Source organism: Dendrobates tinctorius, unplaced genomic scaffold (assembly GCF_039654945.1).
Source record: "Dendrobates tinctorius isolate UK_male_01 unplaced genomic scaffold, ASM3965494v1 ptg000204l, whole genome shotgun sequence".
In the NCBI taxonomy this organism is placed as follows: domain Eukaryota; kingdom Metazoa; phylum Chordata; class Amphibia; order Anura; family Dendrobatidae; genus Dendrobates; species Dendrobates tinctorius.
In genome coordinates, this window is record NW_027361871.1 from 2,225,017 (window position 1) to 2,246,990 (window position 21,974).

General features: G+C 37.6%; 3 non-coding genes across 3 annotated transcripts; 2 read left to right on the top strand and 1 right to left on the bottom strand.

Moving 5' to 3' along the window:
* Positions 1 to 2,140: 2,140 nt before the first annotated feature.
* Positions 2,141 to 2,222, top strand: TRNAS-GCU (transfer RNA serine (anticodon GCU)). Its single transcript has one exon. It is a non-coding gene; the product is annotated as a tRNA-Ser (tRNA).
* Positions 2,223 to 12,120: 9,898 nt separating this feature from the next.
* Positions 12,121 to 12,194, bottom strand: TRNAT-AGU (transfer RNA threonine (anticodon AGU)). Its single transcript has one exon. It is a non-coding gene; the product is annotated as a tRNA-Thr (tRNA).
* Positions 12,195 to 12,751: 557 nt separating this feature from the next.
* TRNAS-GCU (transfer RNA serine (anticodon GCU)) lies at positions 12,752 to 12,833 on the top strand. Its single transcript has one exon. It is a non-coding gene; the product is annotated as a tRNA-Ser (tRNA).
* Positions 12,834 to 21,974: the final 9,141 nt, after the last annotated feature.

The window sequence follows — 21,974 nt, forward strand, 5'->3', positions numbered from 1 at the left end:
TCGAACATTCAACTGGTTAGCGCAGCAAAACAATATTGAGCTTGAGTTCCATTCCACGTAGAGCAGAAACATGGAATAAGATTTCAATCTCAGTCATAACACTTAAGAAGCCAAGTAAATTTTGAAGAGCATTCATTTAAAAGACTGACAAATTTACAGAAGCTGTATCGAGGACAAAGGCTTTGAAGTTTTGCAATTGAATGAGCCATCTTTTAGCACAGCTGAAATTTGGGACTTGTTTTGCTTCCAAGTTATGACACAGAATAGAAAGATTGAAGGAATGCCATGGCAAAACCAAAAGGAGGAAAAATTATGACTAATTGATATTAAAAACCTCAGCACTGGTTCATTTCTGATAGAGTTTTCCCAAGGTAACTTCAAACAACAGGCACTGTAGTTGATGAGATAAGGCAACTCTGACAAAAGCCAACATACAATCTTCAGTGAAAAAACACTGACTGGTAAAAACCCTCTCAACATCTTCCCACCTAAACGCACAGGTGCTATGTAGACGAGGTGGCCGAGTGGTTAAGGTGATGGACTGCTAATCCATTGTGATATGCATGCTTGGGTTCGAATCACATCCTCGTCGGATTAATCTGCTTCTTCTTTCGTGTTGAATGGTTTGGTTTTCATTTTTAACCCAAGCGGTGGACACTTCAAGCATGAAAGTTTACAATACTCCTGTGCTGCTATCAAACTTTGCAGAGTCAGATCTGTAAATCCACTGGTTTTAATTTGTAAAGCTTGATGCCATCCTATATTCTGTAAAGAAAATTATATCCTCTAATTCCTTTTAAAGTGTTTCAACAGCAGAGAATTTTTTTTCTCAATTGCACTATATTAGGGCTGTGGGAAATTAATATTTGATGACAAACAAGAGTAAAAGTCCTCTTTTTGGGGTAAAAACCCACAAAATGAGATGAAGAATAGAAAGCACTGCTGACATTCAAAATCAAGATTTTCCTTTTACTAAATAGGCTCTTTGACCAACTAAGCCAAAGGACAAACAGGTGCGAAACAATAAAAAGCATGCTTAGAGAGTTAAACAGCCCTAAACTGAGATAAAGAAGGAAAAGGACTGCTGGCATTCAAATTCAAGATTTTCTGTTTACTAAACAGGCTCTTTGACCAACTAAGACAAAGGACAAACAGGTGTGATACATTAGAAAGCCTGCTTAGAGAGTTAAGAAGCCCCAAACTGACATAAAGAAAGAATAGCACTGCTGGCATTCAAATTCAAGATTTTCTGTTTACTAAACAGGCTCTTTGACCAACTAAGCCAAAGGACATAAAGGTGAGATACATTGGATAAACGGATTAGAGATGCATAGAAAGGAGGCACTTCAAAACTAAATCAACTGGTTTTACATTGTCATGCTTGAAGCCATCTTTCTTCCTTTATATCTCTTAGATAGAAGAGATTTTTAATCTCACAATTGCACTATCAGTCGCAAGTGAAACACCTATTTTTAAGATAGGAAGCTTCTTTGTGAGGAGATGAAAACAAGGCACTGCTGAGATTTGAACTCAGGATCATCCTGTTTACTAGACAGGCGCTTTAACCAACTAAGTCACAGCACCAGAAGATGGCATGCATTTGAAATCCAAGGAAGATTGAAGCACCAATCGAACATTCAACTGGTTAGCGCAGCAAAACAATATTGAGCTTGAGTTCCATTCCACGTAGAGCAGAAACATGGAATAAGATTTCAATCTCAGTCATAACACTTAAGAAGCCAAGTAAATTTTGAAGAGCATTCATTTAAAAGACTGACAAATTTACAGAAGCTGTATCGAGGACAAAGGCTTTGAAGTTTTGCAATTGAATGAGCCATCTTTTAGCACAGCTGAAATTTGGGACTTGTTTTGCTTCCAAGTTATGACACAGAATAGACAGATTGAAGAAATGCCATGGCAAAACCAAAAGGAGGAAAAATTATGACTAATTGATATTAAAAACCTCAGCACTGGTTCATTTCTGATAGAGTTTTCCCCAAGCTAACTTCAAACAACAGGCACTGTAGTTGACGAGATAAGGCAACTCTGACAAAAGCCAACATACAATCTTCAGTGAAAAAACACTGACTGGTAAAAACCCTCTCAACATCTTCCCACCTAAACGGACAGGTGCTATGTAGACGAGGTGGCCGAGTGGTTAAGGCGATGGACTGCTAATCCGTTGTGCTCTGCATGCATGGGTTCGAATCCCATCCTCGTCGGATTAATCTGCTTCTTCTTTCGCGTTGAATGGTTTGGTTTTCATTTTTAACCCAAGCGGTGGACACTTCAAGCATGAAAGTTTACAATACTCCTGTGCTGCTATCAAACTTTGCAGAGTCAGATCTGTAAATCCACTGGTTTTAATTTGTAAAGGTTGATGCCATCCTATATTCTGTAAAGAAAATTATATCCTCTAATTCCTTTTAAAGTGTTTCAACAGCAGAGAATTTTTTTTTCTCAATTGCACTATATTAGGGCTGTGGGAAATTAATATTTGATGACAAACAAGAGTAAAAGTCCTCTTTTTGGGGTAAAAACCCACAAAATGAGATGAAGAATAGAAAGCACTGCTGACATTCAAAATCAAGATTTTCCATTTACTAAATAGGCTCTTTGACCAACTAAGCCAAAGGACAAACAGGTGTGATACATTAGAAAGCCTGGTTAGAGAGTTAAACAGCCCTAAACTGAGATAAAGAAGGAAGAGGACTGCTGGCATTCAAATTCAAGATTTTCTGTTTACTAAATAGGCTCTTTGACCAACTAAGACAAAGGACAAACAGGTGTGATACATTAGAAAGCCTGCTTAGAGAGTTAAACAGCCCTAAACTGAGATAAAGAAGGAAAAGGACTGCTGGCATTCAAATTCAAGATTTTCCATTTACTAAATAGGCTCTTTGTCCAGCTAAGACAAAGGACAAACAGGTGTGATACATTAGAAAGCCTGCTTAGAGAGTTAAGAAGCCCCAAACTGACATAAAGAAAGAATAGCACTGCTGGCATTCAAATTCAAGATTTTCCATTTACTAAATAGGCTCTTTGACCAACTAAGACAAAGGACAAACAGGTGTGATACATTAGAAAGCCTGCTTAGAGAGTTAAACAGCCCTAAACTGAGATAAAGAAGGAAGAGGACTGCTGGCATTCAAATTCAAGATTTTCTGTTTACTAAACAGGCTCTTTGACCAACTAAGACAAAGGAAAAACAGGTGTGATACATTAGAAAGCCTGCTTAGAGAGTTAAGAAGCCCCAAATTGACATAAAGAAAGAATAGCACTGCTGGCTTTCAAATTCAAGATTTTCTGTTTACTAAACAGGCTCTTTGACCAACTAAGCCAAAGGACATAAAGGTGAGATACATTGGATAAACGGATTAGAGATGCATAGAAAGGAGGCATTTCTAAACTAAATCAAATGGTTTTACATTGTCATGCTTGAAGCCATCTTTCTTCCTTTATATCTTTTAGATAGAAGAGATTTTTAATCTCACAATTGCACTATCAGTCGCAAGTGAAACACCTATTTTTAAGATAGGAAGCTTCTTTGTGAGGAGATGAAAACAAGGCACTGCTGAGATTCGAACTCAGGATCATCCTGTTTACTAGACAGGCGCTTTAACCAACTAAGCCACAGCACCAGAAGATGGCATGCATTTGAAATACAAGGAAGATTGAAGCACCAATCGAACATTCAACTGGTTTGCGCAGCAAAACAATATTGAGCTTGAGTTCCATTCCACGTAGAGCAGAAACATGGAATAAGATTTCAATCTCAGTCATAACACTTAAGAAGCCAAGTAAATTTTGAAGAGCATTCATTTAAAAGACTGACAAATTTACAGAAGCTGTATCGAGGACAAAGGCTTTGAAGTTTTGCAATTGAATGAGCCATCTTTTAGCACAGCTGAAATTTGGGACTTGTTTTGCTTCCAAGTTATGACACAGAATAGACAGATTGAAGAAATGCCATGGCAAAACCAAAAGGAGGAAAAATTATGACTAATTGATATTAAAAACCTCAGCACTGGTTCATTTCTGATAGAGTTTTCCCCAAGCTAACTTCAAACAACAGGCACTGTAGTTGACGAGATAAGTCAAATCTGACAAAAGCCAACATACAATCTTCAGTGAAAAAACACTGACTGGTAAAAACCCTCTCAACATCTTCCCACCTAAACGCACAGGCGCTATGTAGACGAGGTGGACGAGTGGTTAAGGTGATGGACTGCTAATCCATTGTGCTCTGCATGCATGGGTTCGAATCCCATCCTCGTCGGATTAATCTGCTTCTTCTTTCGTGTTGAATGGTTTGGTTTTCATTTTTAACCCAAGCGGTGGACACTTCAAGCATGAAAGTTTACAATACTCCTGTGCTGCTATCAAACTTTGCAGAGTCAGATCTGTAAATCCACTGGTTTTAACTTGTAAAGCTTGATGCCATCGTATATTCTGTAAAGAAAATTATATCCTCTAATTCCTTTTAAAGTGTTTCAACAGCAGAGAATTTTTTTTCTCAATTGCACTATATTAGGGCTGTGGGAAATTAATATTTGATGACAAACAAGAGTAAAAGTCCTCTTTTTGGGGTAAAAACCCACAAAATGAGATGAAGAATAGAAAGCACTGCTGACATTCAAAATCAAGATTTTCCTTTTACTAAATAGGCTCTTTGACCAACTAAGCCAAAGGACAAACAGGTGCGAAACATTAAAAAGCCTGCTTAGAGAGTTAAACAGCCCTAAACTGAGATAAAGAAGGAAAAGGACTGCTGGCATTCAAATTCAAGATTTTCCATTTACTAAATAGGCTCTTTGACCAACTAAGACAAAGGACAAACAGGTGTGATACATTAGAAAGCCTGCTTAGAGAGTTAAACAGCCCTAAACTGAGATAAAGAAGGAAGAGGACTGCTGGCATTCAAATTCAAGATTTTCTGTTTACTAAACAGGCTCTTTGACCAACTAAGACAAAGGACAAACAGGTGTGATACATTAGAAAGCCTGCTTAGAGAGTTAAGAAGCCCCAAACTGACATAAAGAAAGAATAGCACTGCTGGCATTCAAATTCAAGATTTTCTGTTTACTAAACAGGCTCTTTGACCAACTAAGCCAAAGGACATAAAGGTGAGATACATTGGATAAACGGATTAGAGATGCATAGAAAGGAGGCATTTCAAAACTAAATCAACTGGTTTTACATTGTCATGCTTGAAGCCATCTTTCTTCCTTTATATCTCTTAGATAGAAGAGATTTTTAATCTCACAATTGCACTATCAGTCGCAAGTGAAACACCTATTTTTAAGATAGGAAGCTTCTTTGTGAGGAGATGAAAACAAGGCACTGCTGAGATTCGAACTCAGGATCATCCTGTTTACTAGACAGGCGCTTTAACCAACTAAGCCACAGCACCAGAAGATGGCATGCATTTGAAATCCAAGGAAGATTGAAGCACCAATCGAACATTCAACTGGTTTGCGCAGCAAAACAATATTGAGCTTGAGTTCCATTCCACGTAGAGCAGAAACATGGAATAAGATTTCAATCTCAGTCATAACACTTAAGAAGCCAAGTAAATTTTGAAGAGCATTCATTTAAAAGACTGACAAATTTACAGAAGCTGTATCGAGGACAAAGGCTTTGAAGTTTTGCAATTGAATGAGCCATCTTTTAGCACAGCTGAAATTTGGGACTTGTTTTGCTTCCAAGTTATGACACAGAATAGACAGATTGAAGAAATGCCATGGCAAAACCAAAAGGAGGAAAAATTATGACTAATTGATATTAAAAACCTCAGCACTGGTTCATTTCTGATAGAGTTTTCCCCAAGCTAACTTCAAACAACAGGCACTGTAGTTGACGAGATAAGTCAAATCTGACAAAAGCCAACATACAATCTTCAGTGAAAAAACACTGACTGGTAAAAACCCTCTCAACATCTTCCCACCTAAACGCACAGGCGCTATGTAGACGAGGTGGACGAGTGGTTAAGGTGATGGACTGCTAATCCATTGTGCTCTGCATGCATGGGTTCGAATCCCATCCTCGTCGGATTAACCTGCTTCTTCTTTCGTGTTGAATGGTTTGGTTTTCATTTTTAACCCAAGCGGTGGACACTTCAAGCATGAAAGTTTACAATACTCCTGTGCTGCTATCAAACTTTGCAGAGTCAGATCTGTAAATCCACTGGTTTTAACTTGTAAAGCTTGATGCCATCGTATATTCTGTAAAGAAAATTATATCCTCTAATTCCTTTTAAAGTGTTTCAACAGCAGAGAATTTTTTTTCTCAATTGCACTATATTAGGGCTGTGGGAAATTAATATTTGATGACAAACAAGAGTAAAAGTCCTCTTTTTGGGGTAAAAACCCACAAAATGAGATGAAGAATAGAAAGCACTGCTGACATTCAAAATCAAGATTTTCCTTTTACTAAATAGGCTCTTTGACCAACTAAGCCAAAGGACAAACAGGTGCGAAACATTAAAAAGCCTGCTTAGAGAGTTAAACAGCCCTAAACTGAGATGAAGAAGGAAAAGGACTGCTGGCATTCAAATTCAAGATTTTCCATTTACTAAATAGGCTCTTTGACCAACTAAGACAAAGGACAAACAGGTGTGATACATTAGAAAGCCTGCTTAGAGAGTTAAACAGCCCTAAACTGAGATAAAGAAGGAAGAGGACTGCTGGCATTCAAATTCAAGATTTTCTGTTTACTAAACAGGCTCTTTGACCAACTAAGACAAAGGACAAACAGGTGTGATACATTAGAAAGCCTGCTTAGAGAGTTAAGAAGCCCCAAACTGACATAAAGAAAGAATAGCACTGCTGGCATTCAAATTCAAGATTTTCTGTTTACTAAACAGGCTCTTTGACCAACTAAGCCAAAGGACATAAAGGTGAGATACATTGGATAAACGGATTAGAGATGCATAGAAAGGAGGCATTTCAAAACTAAATCAACTGGTTTTATATTGTCATGCTTGAAGCCATCTTTCTTCCTTTATATCTCTTAGATAGAAGAGATTTTTAATCTCACAATTGCACTATCAGTCGCAAGTGAAACACCTATTTTTAAGATAGGAAGCTTATTTGTGAGGAGATGAAAACAAGGCACTGCTGAGATTCGAACTTAGGATCTCTTGTTTACTAGACAGGCATTTTAACAAACTAAGCCACAGCACCAGAAGATGGCATGCAATTGAAATCCAAGTAAGATTGAAGCACCAATCGAACATTCAACTGATTAGTGCAGCAAAACAATATTGAGCTTGAGTTCCATTCCACGTAGAGCAGAAACATGGAATAAGATTTCAATCTCAGTCATAACACTTAAGAAGCCAAGTAAATTTTGAAGAGCATTCATTTAAAAGACTGACAAATTTACAGAAGCTGTATCGAGGACAAAGGCTTTGAAGTTTTGCAATTGAATGAGCCATCTTTTAGCACAGCTGAAATTTGGGACTTGTTTTGCTTCCAAGTTATGACACAGAATAGACAGATTGAAGAAATGCCATGGCAAAACCAAAAGGAGGAAAAATTATGACTAATTGATATTAAAAACCTCAGCACTGGTTCATTTCTGATAGAGTTTTCCCCAAGCTAACTTCAAACAACAGGCACTGTAGTTGACGAGATAAGGCAACTCTGACAAAAGCCAACATACAATCTTCAGTGAAAAAACACTGACTGGTAAAAACCCTCTCAACATCTTCCCACCTAAACGCACAAGCGCTATGTAGACGAGGTGGCCGAGTGGTTAAGGAGATGGACTGCTAATCCATTGTGCATGGGTGAAGCGGTGGACACTTCAAGCATGAAAGTTTACAATACTCCTGTGCTGCTATCAAACTTTGCAGAGTCAGATCTGTAAATCCACTGGTTTTAATTTGTAAAGCTTGATGCCATCGTATATTCTGTAAAGAAAATTATATCCTCTAATTCCTTTTAAAGTGTTTCAACAGCAGAGAATTTTTTTTCTCAATTGCATTATATTAGGGCTATGGGAAATTAATATTTGATGACAAGCAAGAGTAAAAGTCCTCTTTTTTTTCTGGTAAAAACCCACAAAATGAGATGAAGAATAGAAAGCACTGCTGACATTCAAAATCAAGATTTTCCTTTTACTAAATAGGCTCTTTGACCAACTAAGCCAAAGGACAAACAGGTGAAAAACATTAAAAAGCCTGCTTAGAGAGTTAAACAGCCCTAAACTGAGATAAAGAAGGAAAAGGACTGCTGGCATTCAAATTCAAGATTTTCCATTTACTAAATAGGCTCTTTGACCAACTAAGACAAAGGACAAACAGGTGTGATACATTAGAAAGCCTGCTTAGAGAGTTAAGAAGCCCCAAACTGACATAAAGAAAGAATAGCACTGCTGGCATTCAAATTCAAGATTTTCTGTTTGCTAAACAGGCTCTTTGACCAACTAAGCCAAAGGACATAAACGTGAGATACATTGGATAAACGGATTAGAGATGCATAGAAAGGAGGCATTTCAAAACTAAATCAACTGGTTTTACATTGTCATGCTTGAAGCCATCTTTCTTCCTTTATATCGCTTAGATAGAAGAGATTTTTAATCTCACAATTGCACTATCAGTCGCAAGTGAAACACCTATTTTTAAGATAGGAAGCTTATTTGTGAGGAGATGAAAACAAGGCACTGCTGAGATTCGAACTTAGGATCTCCTGTTTACTAGACAGGCGCTTTAACCAACTAAGCCACAGCACCAGAAAATAGCATGCATTTGAAATCCAAGGAAGATTGAAGCACCAATCGAACATTCAACTGGTTAGCGCAGCAAAACAATATTGAGCTTGAGTTCCATTCCACGTAGAGCAGAAACATGGATTAAGATTTCAATCTCAGTCATAACACTTAAGAAGCCAAGTAAATTTTGAAGAGCATTCATTAAAAAGACTGACAAATTTACAGAAGCTGTATCGAGGACAAAGGCTTTCAAGTTTTGCAATTGAATGAGCCATCTTTTAGCACAGCTGAAATTTGGGACTTGTTTTGCTTCCAAGTTATGACACAGAATAGACAGATTGAAGAAATGCCATGGCAAAACCAAAAGGAGGAAAAATTATGACTAATTGATATTAAAAACCTCAGCACTGGTTCATTTCTGATAGAGTTTTCCCCAAGCTAACTTCAAACAACAGGCACTGTAGTTGACGAGATAAGGCAACTCTGACAAAAGCCAACATACAATCTTCAGTGAAAAAACACTGACTGGTAAAAAACCTCTCAACATCTTCCCACCTAAACGCACGGGCGCTATGTAGACGAGGTGGCCGAGTGGTTAAGGAGATGGACTGCTAATCCATTGTGCATGGGTGAAGCGGTGGACACTTCAAGCATGAAATTTTACAATACTCCTGTGCTGCTATCAAACTTTGCAGAGTCAGATCTGTAAATCCACTGGTTTTAATTTGTAAAGCTTGATGCCATCCTATATTCTGTAAAGAAAATTATATCCTCTAATTCCTTTTAAAGTGTTTCAACAGCAGAGAATTTTTTTTCTCAATTGCACTATATTAGGGCTGTGGGAAATTAATATTTGATGACAAACAAGAGTAAAAGTCCTCTTTTTGGGGTAAAAACCCACAAAATGAGATGAAGAATAGAAAGCACTGCTGACATTCAAAATCAAGATTTTCCTTTTACTAAATAGGCTCTTTGACCAACTAAGCCAAAGGACAAACAGGTGCAAAACATTAAAAAGCCTGCTTAGAGAGTTAAACAGCCCTAAACTGAGATAAAGAAGGAAGAGGACTGCTGGCATTCAAATTCAAGATTTTCCATTTACTAAATAGGCTCTTTGACCAACTAAGACAAAGGACAAACAGGTGTGATACATTAGAAAGCCTGCTTAGAGAGTTAAACAGCCCTAAACTGAGATAAAGAAGGAAGAGGACTGCTGGCATTCAAATTCAAGATTTTCTGTTTACTAAACAGGCTCTTTGACCAACTAAGACAAAGGACAAACAGGTGTGATACATTAGAAAGCCTGCTTAGAGAGTTAAGAAGCCCCAAACTGACATAAAGAAAGAATAGCACTGCTGGCATTCAAATTCAATATTTTCTGTTTACTAAACAGGCTCTTTGACCAACTAAGCCAAAGGACATAAAGGTGAGATACATTGGATAAACGGATTAGAGATGCATAGAAAGGAGGCATTTCAAAACGAAGTCAACTGGTTTTACATTGTCATGCTTGAAGCCATCTTTCTTCCTTTATATGTCTTAAATATAAGAGATTTTTAATCTCACAATTGCACTATCAGTCGCAAGTGAAACACCTATTTTTAAGATAGGAAGCTTCTTTGTGAGGAGATGAAAACACGGCACTGCTGAGATTCGAACTCAGGATCTTCTGTTTACTAGACAGGCACTTTAACCAACTCAGCCACAGCACCAGAAGATGGCATGCATTTGAAATCCAAGGAAGATTGAAGCACCAATCGAACATTCAACTGGTTAGCGCAGCAAAACAATATTGAGCTTGAGTTCCATTCCACGTAGAGCAGAAACATGGATTAAGATTTCAATCTCAGTCATAACACTTAAGAAGCCAAGTAAATTTTGAAGAGCATTCATTAAAAAGACTGACAAATTTACAGAAGCTGTATCGAGGACAAAGGCTTTCAAGTTTTGCAAATGAATGAGCCATCTTTTAGCACAGCTGAAATTTGGGACTTGTTTTGCTTCCAAGTTATGACACAGAATAGACAGATTGAAGAAATGCCATGGCAAAACCAAAAGGAGGAAAAATTATGACTAATTGATATTAAAAACCTCAGCACTGGTTCATTTCTGATAGAGTTTTCCCCAAGCTAACTTCAAACAACAGGCACTGTAGTTGACGAGATAAGGCAACTCTGACAAAAGTCAACATACAATCTTCAGTGAAAAAACACTGACTGGTAAAAACCCTCTCAACATCTTCCCACCTAAACGCACGGGCGCTATGTAGAAGAGGTGGCCGAGTGGTTATGGCGATGGACTGCTAATCCATTGTTCTCTGCATGCATGGGTTCGAATCCCATCCTCGTTGGATTAATCTGCTTCTTCTATCATCTTGAATGGTTTGGTTTTCATTTTTAACCCAAGCGGTGGACACTTCAAGCATGAAAGTTTACAATACTCCTGTGCTGCTATCAAACTTTGCAGAGTCAGATCTGTAAATCCACTGGTTTTAATTTGTAAAGCTTGATGCCATCCTATATTCTGTAAAGAAAATTATATCCTCTAATTCCTTTTAAAGTGTTTCAACAGGAGAGAATTTTTTTTCTCAATTGCACTATATTAGGGCTGTGGGAAATTAATATTTGATGACAAACAAGAGTAAAAGTCCTCTTTTTGGGGTAAAAACCCACAAAATGAGATGAAGAATAGAAAGCACTGCTGACATTCAAAATCAAGATTTTCCATTTACTAAATAGGCTCTTTGACCAACTAAGCCAAAGGACAAACAGGTGCAAAACATTAAAAAGCCTGCTTAGAGAGTTAAACAGCCCTAAACTGAGATAAAGAAGGAAAAGGACTGCTGGCATTCAAATTCAAGATTTTCCATTTACTAAATAGGCTCTTTGACAAACTAAGACAAAGGACAAACAGGTGAGATACATTAGAAAGCCTGCTTAGAGAGTTAAACAGCCCTAAACTGAGATAAAGAAGGAAGAGGACTGCTGGCATTCAAATTCAAGATTTTCTGTTTACTAAACAGGCTCTTTGACCAACTATGACAAAGGACAAACAGGTGTGATACATTAGAAAGCCTGCTTAGAGAGTTAAGAAGCCCCAAACTGACATAAAGAAAGAATAGCACTGCTGGCATTCAAATTCAAGATTTTCTGTTTACTAAACAGGCTCTTTGACCAACTAAGCCAAAGGACATAAAGGTGAGATACATTGGATAAACGGATTAGAGGTGCATAGAAAGGAGGCATTTCAAAACTATATTAACTGGTTTTACTTTGGCTTGAAGCCATCTTTCTTCCTTTATATCTCTTAGATAGAAGAGATTTTTAATCTCACAATTGCACTATCAGTCGCAAGTGAAACACCTATTTTTAAGATAGGAAACTTCTTTGTGAGGAGATGAAAACAAGGCACTGCTGAGATTCGAACTCAGGATCTCCTGTTTACTAGACAGGCGCTTTAACCAACTAAGCCACAGCACCAGAAGATGGCATGCATTTGAAATCCAAGGAAGATTGAAGCACCAATCGAACATTCAACTGGTTAGCGCAGCAAAACAATATTGAGCTTGAGTTCCATTCCACGTAGAGCAGAAACATGGAATAAGATTTCAATCTCAGTCATAACACTTAAGAAGCCAAGTAAATTTTGAAGAGCATTCATTTAAAAGACTGACAAATTTACAGAAGCTGTATCGAGGACAAAGGCTTTGAAGTTTTGCAATTGAATGAGCCATCTTTTAGCACAGTATGAAATTTGGGACTTGTTTTGCTTCCAAGTTATGGCACAGAATAGACAGATTGAAGAAATACCATGGCAAAACCAAAAGGAGGAAAAATTATGACTAATTGATATTAAAAACCTCAGCACTGGTTCATTTCTGATAGAGTTTTCCCCAAGCTAACTTCAAACAACAGGCACTGTAGTTGACGAGATAAGTCAAATCTGACAAAAGCCAACATACAATCTTCAGTGAAAAAACACTGACTGGTAAAAACCCTCTCAACATCTTCCCACCTAAACACACAGGTGCAATGTAGACGAGGTGGCCGAGTGGTTAAGGCGATGGACTGCTAATCCATTGTGCTCTGCATGCATGGGTTCGAATCCCATCCTCGTCGGATTAATCTGCTTCTTCTTTCGTGTTGAATGGTTTGGTTTTCATTTTTAACCCAAGCGGTGGACACTTCAAGCATGAAAGTTTACAATACTCCTGTGCTGCTATCAAACTTTGCAGAGTCAGATCTGTAAATCCACTGGTTTTAATTTGTAAAGCTTGATGCCATCCTATATTCTGTAAAGAAAATTATATCCTCTAATTCCTTTTAAAGTGTTTCAACAGCAGAGAATTTTTTTTCTCAATTGCATTATATTAGGGCTATGCGAAATTAATATTTGATGACAAGCAAGAGTAAAAGTCCTCTTTTTGGGGTAAAAACCCACAAAATGAGATGAAGAATAGAAAGCACTGCTGACATTCAAAATCAAGATTTTCCTTTTACTAAATAGGCTCTTTGACCAAATAAGCCAAAGGACAAACAGGTGAAAAACATTAAAAAGCCTGCTTAGAGAGTTAAACAGCCCTAAACTGAGATAAAGAAGGAAAAGGACTGCTGGCATTCAAATTCAAGATTTTCCATTTACTAAATAGGCTCTTTGACAAACTAAGACAAAGGACAAACAGGTGTGATACATTAGAAAGCCTGCTTAGAGAGTTAAACAGCCCTAAACTGAGATAAAGAAGGAAGAGGACTGCTGGCATTCAAATTCAAGATTTTCTGTTTACTAAACAGGCTCTTTGACCAACTATGACAAAGGACAAACAGGTGTGATACATTAGAAAGCCTGCTTAGAGAGTTAAGAAGCCCCAAACTGACATAAAGAAAGAATAGCACTGCTGGCATTCAAATTCAAGATTTTCTGTTTACTAAACAGGCTCTTTGACCAACTAAGCCAAAGGACATAAAGGTGAGATACATTGGATAAACGGATTAGAGATGCATAGAAAGGAGGCATTTCAAAACTAAATCAACTGGTTTTACATTGTCATGCTTGAAGCCATCTTTCTTCCTTTATATCTCTTAGATAGAAGAGATTTTTAATCTCACAATTGCACTATCAGTCGCAAGTGAAACACCTATTTTTAAGATAGGAAGCTTCTTTGTGAGGAGATGAAAACAAGGCACTGCTGAGATTCGAACTCAGGATCATCCTGTTTACTAGACAGGCGCTTTAACCAACTAAGCCACAGCACCAGAAGATGGCATGCATTTGAAATCCAAGGAAGATTGAAGCACCAATCGAACATTCAACTGGTTTGCGCAGCAAAACAATATTGAGCTTGAGTTCCATTCCACGTAGAGCAGAAACATGGAATAAGATTTCAATCTCAGTCATAACACTTAAGAAGCCAAGTAAATTTTGAAGAGCATTCATTTAAAAGACTGACAAATTTACAGAAGCTGTATCGAGGACAAAGGCTTTGAAGTTTTGCAATTGAATGAGCCATCTTTTAGCACAGCTGAAATTTGGGACTTGTTTTGCTTCCAAGTTATGACACAGAATAGACAGATTGAAGAAATGCCATGGCAAAACCAAAAGGAGGAAAAATTATGACTAATTGATATTAAAAACCTCAGCACTGGTTCATTTCTGATAGAGTTTTCCCCAAGCTAACTTCAAACAACAGGCACTGTAGTTGACGAGATAAGTCAAATCTGACAAAAGCCAACATACAATCTTCAGTGAAAAAACACTGACTGGTAAAAACCCTCTCAACATCTTCCCACCTAAACGCACAGGCGCTATGTAGACGAGGTGGACGAGTGGTTAAGGTGATGGACTGCTAATCCATTGTGCTCTGCATGCATGGGTTCGAATCCCATCCTCGTCGGATTAACCTGCTTCTTCTTTCGTGTTGAATGGTTTGGTTTTCATTTTTAACCCAAGCGGTGGACACTTCAAGCATGAAAGTTTACAATACTCCTGTGCTGCTATCAAACTTTGCAGAGTCAGATCTGTAAATCCACTGGTTTTAACTTGTAAAGCTTGATGCCATCGTATATTCTGTAAAGAAAATTATATCCTCTAATTCCTTTTAAAGTGTTTCAACAGCAGAGAATTTTTTTTCTCAATTGCACTATATTAGGGCTGTGGGAAATTAATATTTGATGACAAACAAGAGTAAAAGTCCTCTTTTTGGGGTAAAAACCCACAAAATGAGATGAAGAATAGAAAGCACTGCTGACATTCAAAATCAAGATTTTCCTTTTACTAAATAGGCTCTTTGACCAACTAAGCCAAAGGACAAACAGGTGCGAAACATTAAAAAGCCTGCTTAGAGAGTTAAACAGCCCTAAACTGAGATGAAGAAGGAAAAGGACTGCTGGCATTCAAATTCAAGATTTTCCATTTACTAAATAGGCTCTTTGACCAACTAAGACAAAGGACAAACAGGTGTGATACATTAGAAAGCCTGCTTAGAGAGTTAAACAGCCCTAAACTGAGATAAAGAAGGAAGAGGACTGCTGGCATTCAAATTCAAGATTTTCTGTTTACTAAACAGGCTCTTTGACCAACTAAGACAAAGGACAAACAGGTGTGATACATTAGAAAGCCTGCTTAGAGAGTTAAGAAGCCCCAAACTGACATAAAGAAAGAATAGCACTGCTGGCATTCAAATTCAAGATTTTCTGTTTACTAAACAGGCTCTTTGACCAACTAAGCCAAAGGACATAAAGGTGAGATACATTGGATAAACGGATTAGAGATGCATAGAAAGGAGGCATTTCAAAACTAAATCAACTGGTTTTATATTGTCATGCTTGAAGCCATCTTTCTTCCTTTATATCTCTTAGATAGAAGAGATTTTTAATCTCACAATTGCACTATCAGTCGCAAGTGAAACACCTATTTTTAAGATAGGAAGCTTATTTGTGAGGAGATGAAAACAAGGCACTGCTGAGATTCGAACTTAGGATCTCTTGTTTACTAGACAGGCATTTTAACAAACTAAGCCACAGCACCAGAAGATGGCATGCAATTGAAATCCAAGTAAGATTGAAGCACCAATCGAACATTCAACTGATTAGTGCAGCAAAACAATATTGAGCTTGAGTTCCATTCCACGTAGAGCAGAAACATGGAATAAGATTTCAATCTCAGTCATAACACTTAAGAAGCCAAGTAAATTTTGAAGAGCATTCATTTAAAAGACTGACAAATTTACAGAAGCTGTATCGAGGACAAAGGCTTTGAAGTTTTGCAATTGAATGAGCCATCTTTTAGCACAGCTGAAATTTGGGACTTGTTTTGCTTCCAAGTTATGACACAGAATAGACAGATTGAAGAAATGCCATGGCAAAACCAAAAGGAGGAAAAATTATGACTAATTGATATTAAAAACCTCAGCACTGGTTCATTTCTGATAGAGTTTTCCCCAAGCTAACTTCAAACAACAGGCACTGTAGTTGACGAGATAAGGCAACTCTGACAAAAGCCAACATACAATCTTCAGTGAAAAAACACTGACTGGTAAAAACCCTCTCAACATCTTCCCACCTAAACGCACAAGCGCTATGTAGACGAGGTGGCCGAGTGGTTAAGGAGATGGACTGCTAATCCATTGTGCATGGGTGAAGCGGTGGACACTTCAAGCATGAAAGTTTACAATACTCCTGTGCTGCTATCAAACTTTGCAGAGTCAGATCTGTAAATCCACTGGTTTTAATTTGTAAAGCTTGATGCCATCGTATATTCTGTAAAGAAAATTATATCCTCTAATTCCTTTTAAAGTGTTTCAACAGCAGAGAATTTTTTTTCTCAATTGCATTATATTAGGGCTATGGGAAATTAATATTTGATGACAAGCAAGAGTAAAAGTCCTCTTTTTTTTCTGGTAAAAACCCACAAAATGAGATGAAGAATAGAAAGCACTGCTGACATTCAAAATCAAGATTTTCCTTTTACTAAATAGGCTCTTTGACCAACTAAGCCAAAGGACAAACAGGTGAAAAACATTAAAAAGCCTGCTTAGAGAGTTAAACAGCCCTAAACTGAGATAAAGAAGGAAAAGGACTGCTGGCATTCAAATTCAAGATTTTCCATTTACTAAATAGGCTCTTTGACCAACTAAGACAAAGGACAAACAGGTGTGATACATTAGAAAGCCTGCTTAGAGAGTTAAGAAGCCCCAAACTGACATAAAGAAAGAATAGCACTGCTGGCATTCAAATTCAAGATTTTCTGTTTGCTAAACAGGCTCTTTGACCAACTAAGCCAAAGGACATAAACGTGAGATACATTGGATAAACGGATTAGAGATGCATAGAAAGGAGGCATTTCAAAACTAAATCAACTGGTTTTACATTGTCATGCTTGAAGCCATCTTTCTTCCTTTATATCGCTTAGATAGAAGAGATTTTTAATCTCACAATTGCACTATCAGTCGCAAGTGAAACACCTATTTTTAAGATAGGAAGCTTATTTGTGAGGAGATGAAAACAAGGCACTGCTGAGATTCGAACTTAGGATCTCCTGTTTACTAGACAGGCGCTTTAACCAACTAAGCCACAGCACCAGAAAATAGCATGCATTTGAAATCCAAGGAAGATTGAAGCACCAATCGAACATTCAACTGGTTAGCGCAGCAAAACAATATTGAGCTTGAGTTCCATTCCACGTAGAGCAGAAACATGGATTAAGATTTCAATCTCAGTCATAACACTTAAGAAGCCAAGTAAATTTTGAAGAGCATTCATTAAAAAGACTGACAAATTTACAGAAGCTGTATCGAGGACAAAGGCTTTCAAGTTTTGCAATTGAATGAGCCATCTTTTAGCACAGCTGAAATTTGGGACTTGTTTTGCTTCCAAGTTATGACACAGAATAGACAGATTGAAGAAATGCCATGGCAAAACCAAAAGGAGGAAAAATTATGACTAATTGATATTAAAAACCTCAGCACTGGTTCATTTCTGATAGAGTTTTCCCCAAGCTAACTTCAAACAACAGGCACTGTAGTTGACGAGATAAGGCAACTCTGACAAAAGCCAACATACAATCTTCAGTGAAAAAACACTGACTGGTAAAAAACCTCTCAACATCTTCCCACCTAAACGCACGGGCGCTATGTAGACGAGGTGGCCGAGTGGTTAAGGAGATGGACTGCTAATCCATTGTGCATGGGTGAAGCGGTGGACACTTCAAGCATGAAATTTTACAATACTCCTGTGCTGCTATCAAACTTTGCAGAGTCAGATCTGTAAATCCACTGGTTTTAATTTGTAAAGCTTGATGCCATCCTATATTCTGTAAAGAAAATTATATCCTCTAATTCCTTTTAAAGTGTTTCAACAGCAGAGAATTTTTTTTCTCAATTGCACTATATTAGGGCTGTGGGAAATTAATATTTGATGACAAACAAGAGTAAAAGTCCTCTTTTTGGGGTAAAAACCCACAAAATGAGATGAAGAATAGAAAGCACTGCTGACATTCAAAATCAAGATTTTCCTTTTACTAAATAGGCTCTTTGACCAACTAAGCCAAAGGACAAACAGGTGCAAAACATTAAAAAGCCTGCTTAGAGAGTTAAACAGCCCTAAACTGAGATAAAGAAGGAAGAGGACTGCTGGCATTCAAATTCAAGATTTTCCATTTACTAAATAGGCTCTTTGACCAACTAAGACAAAGGACAAACAGGTGTGATACATTAGAAAGCCTGCTTAGAGAGTTAAACAGCCCTAAACTGAGATAAAGAAGGAAGAGGACTGCTGGCATTCAAATTCAAGATTTTCTGTTTACTAAACAGGCTCTTTGACCAACTAAGACAAAGGACAAACAGGTGTGATACATTAGAAAGCCTGCTTAGAGAGTTAAGAAGCCCCAAACTGACATAAAGAAAGAATAGCACTGCTGGCATTCAAATTCAATATTTTCTGTTTACTAAACAGGCTCTTTGACCAACTAAGCCAAAGGACATAAAGGTGAGATACATTGGATAAACGGATTAGAGATGCATAGAAAGGAGGCATTTCAAAACGAAGTCAACTGGTTTTACATTGTCATGCTTGAAGCCATCTTTCTTCCTTTATATGTCTTAAATATAAGAGATTTTTAATCTCACAATTGCACTATCAGTCGCAAGTGAAACACCTATTTTTAAGATAGGAAGCTTCTTTGTGAGGAGATGAAAACACGGCACTGCTGAGATTCGAACTCAGGATCTTCTGTTTACTAGACAGGCACTTTAACCAACTCAGCCACAGCACCAGAAGATGGCATGCATTTGAAATCCAAGGAAGATTGAAGCACCAATCGAACATTCAACTGGTTAGCGCAGCAAAACAATATTGAGCTTGAGTTCCATTCCACGTAGAGCAGAAACATGGATTAAGATTTCAATCTCAGTCATAACACTTAAGAAGCCAAGTAAATTTTGAAGAGCATTCATTAAAAAGACTGACAAATTTACAGAAGCTGTATCGAGGACAAAGGCTTTCAAGTTTTGCAAATGAATGAGCCATCTTTTAGCACAGCTGAAATTTGGGACTTGTTTTGCTTCCAAGTTATGACACAGAATAGACAGATTGAAGAAATGCCATGGCAAAACCAAAAGGAGGAAAAATTATGACTAATTGATATTAAAAACCTCAGCACTGGTTCATTTCTGATAGAGTTTTCCCCAAGCTAACTTCAAACAACAGGCACTGTAGTTGACGAGATAAGGCAACTCTGACAAAAGCCAACATACAATCTTCAGTGAAAAAACACTGACTGGTAAAAACCCTCTCAACATCTTCCCACCTAAACGCACGGGCGCTATGTAGAAGAGGTGGCCGAGTGGTTATGGCGATGGACTGCTAATCCATTGTTCTCTGCATGCATGGGTTCGAATCCCATCCTCGTTGGATTAATCTGCTTCTTCTATCATCTTGAATGGTTTGGTTTTCATTTTTAACCCAAGCGGTGGACACTTCAAGCATGAAAGTTTACAATACTCCTGTGCTGCTATCAAACTTTGCAGAGTCAGATCTGTAAATCCACTGGTTTTAATTTGTAAAGCTTGATGCCATCCTATATTCTGTAAAGAAAATTATATCCTCTAATTCCTTTTAAAGTGTTTCAACAGGAGAGAATTTTTTTTCTCAATTGCACTATATTAGGGCTGTGGGAAATTAATATTTGATGACAAACAAGAGTAAAAGTCCTCTTTTTGGGGTAAAAACCCACAAAATGAGATGAAGAATAGAAAGCACTGCTGACATTCAAAATCAAGATTTTCCATTTACTAAATAGGCTCTTTGACCAACTAAGCCAAAGGACAAACAGGTGCAAAACATTAAAAAGCCTGCTTAGAGAGTTAAACAGCCCTAAACTGAGATAAAGAAGGAAAAGGACTGCTGGCATTCAAATTCAAGATTTTCCATTTACTAAATAGGCTCTTTGACAAACTAAGACAAAGGACAAACAGGTGAGATACATTAGAAAGCCTGCTTAGAGAGTTAAACAGCCCTAAACTGAGATAAAGAAGGAAGAGGACTGCTGGCATTCAAATTCAAGATTTTCTGTTTACTAAACAGGCTCTTTGACCAACTATGACAAAGGACAAACAGGTGTGATACATTAGAAAGCCTGCTTAGAGAGTTAAGAAGCCCCAAACTGACATAAAGAAAGAATAGCACTGCTGGCATTCAAATTCAAGATTTTCTGTTTACTAAACAGGCTCTTTGACCAACTAAGCCAAAGGACATAAAGGTGAGATACATTGGATAAACGGATTAGAGGTGCATAGAAAGGAGGCATTTCAAAACTATATTAACTGGTTTTACTTTGGCTTGAAGCCATCTTTCTTCCTTTATATCTCTTAGATAGAAGAGATTTTTAATCTCACAATTGCACTATCAGTCGCAAGTGAAACACCTATTTTTAAGATAGGAAGCTTATTTGTGAGGAGATGAAAACAAGGCACTGCTGAGATTCGAACTTAGGATCTCTTGTTTACTAGACAGGCATTTTAACAAACTAAGCCACAGCACCAGAAGATGGCATGCAATTGAAATCCAAGTAAGATTGAAGCACCAATCGAACATTCAACTGATTAGTGCAGCAAAACAATATTGAGCTTGAGTTCCATTCCACGTAGAGCAGAAACATGGAATAAGATTTCAATCTCAGTCATAACACTTAAGAAGCCAAGTAAATTTTGAAGAGCATTCATTTAAAAGACTGACAAATTTACAGAAGCTGTATCGAGGACAAAGGCTTTGAAGTTTTGCAATTGAATGAGCCATCTTTTAGCACAGCTGAAATTTGGGACTTGTTTTGCTTCCAAGTTATGACACAGAATAGACAGATTGAAGAAATGCCATGGCAAAACCAAAAGGAGGAAAAATTATGACTAATTGATATTAAAAACCTCAGCACTGGTTCATTTCTGATAGAGTTTTCCCCAAGCTAACTTCAAACAACAGGCACTGTAGTTGACGAGATAAGGCAACTCTGACAAAAGCCAACATACAATCTTCAGTGAAAAAACACTGACTGGTAAAAACCCTCTCAACATCTTCCCACCTAAACGCACAAGCGCTATGTAGACGAGGTGGCCGAGTGGTTAAGGAGATGGACTGCTAATCCATTGTGCATGGGTGAAGCGGTGGACACTTCAAGCATGAAAGTTTACAATACTCCTGTGCTGCTATCAAACTTTGCAGAGTCAGATCTGTAAATCCACTGGTTTTAATTTGTAAAGCTTGATGCCATCGTATATTCTGTAAAGAAAATTATATCCTCTAATTCCTTTTAAAGTGTTTCAACAGCAGAGAATTTTTTTTCTCAATTGCATTATATTAGGGCTATGGGAAATTAATATTTGATGACAAGCAAGAGTAAAAGTCCTCTTTTTTTTCTGGTAAAAACCCACAAAATGAGATGAAGAATAGAAAGCACTGCTGACATTCAAAATCAAGATTTTCCTTTTACTAAATAGGCTCTTTGACCAACTAAGCCAAAGGACAAACAGGTGAAAAACATTAAAAAGCCTGCTTAGAGAGTTAAACAGCCCTAAACTGAGATAAAGAAGGAAAAGGACTGCTGGCATTCAAATTCAAGATTTTCCATTTACTAAATAGGCTCTTTGACCAACTAAGACAAAGGACAAACAGGTGTGATACATTAGAAAGCCTGCTTAGAGAGTTAAGAAGCCCCAAACTGACATAAAGAAAGAATAGCACTGCTGGCATTCAAATTCAAGATTTTCTGTTTGC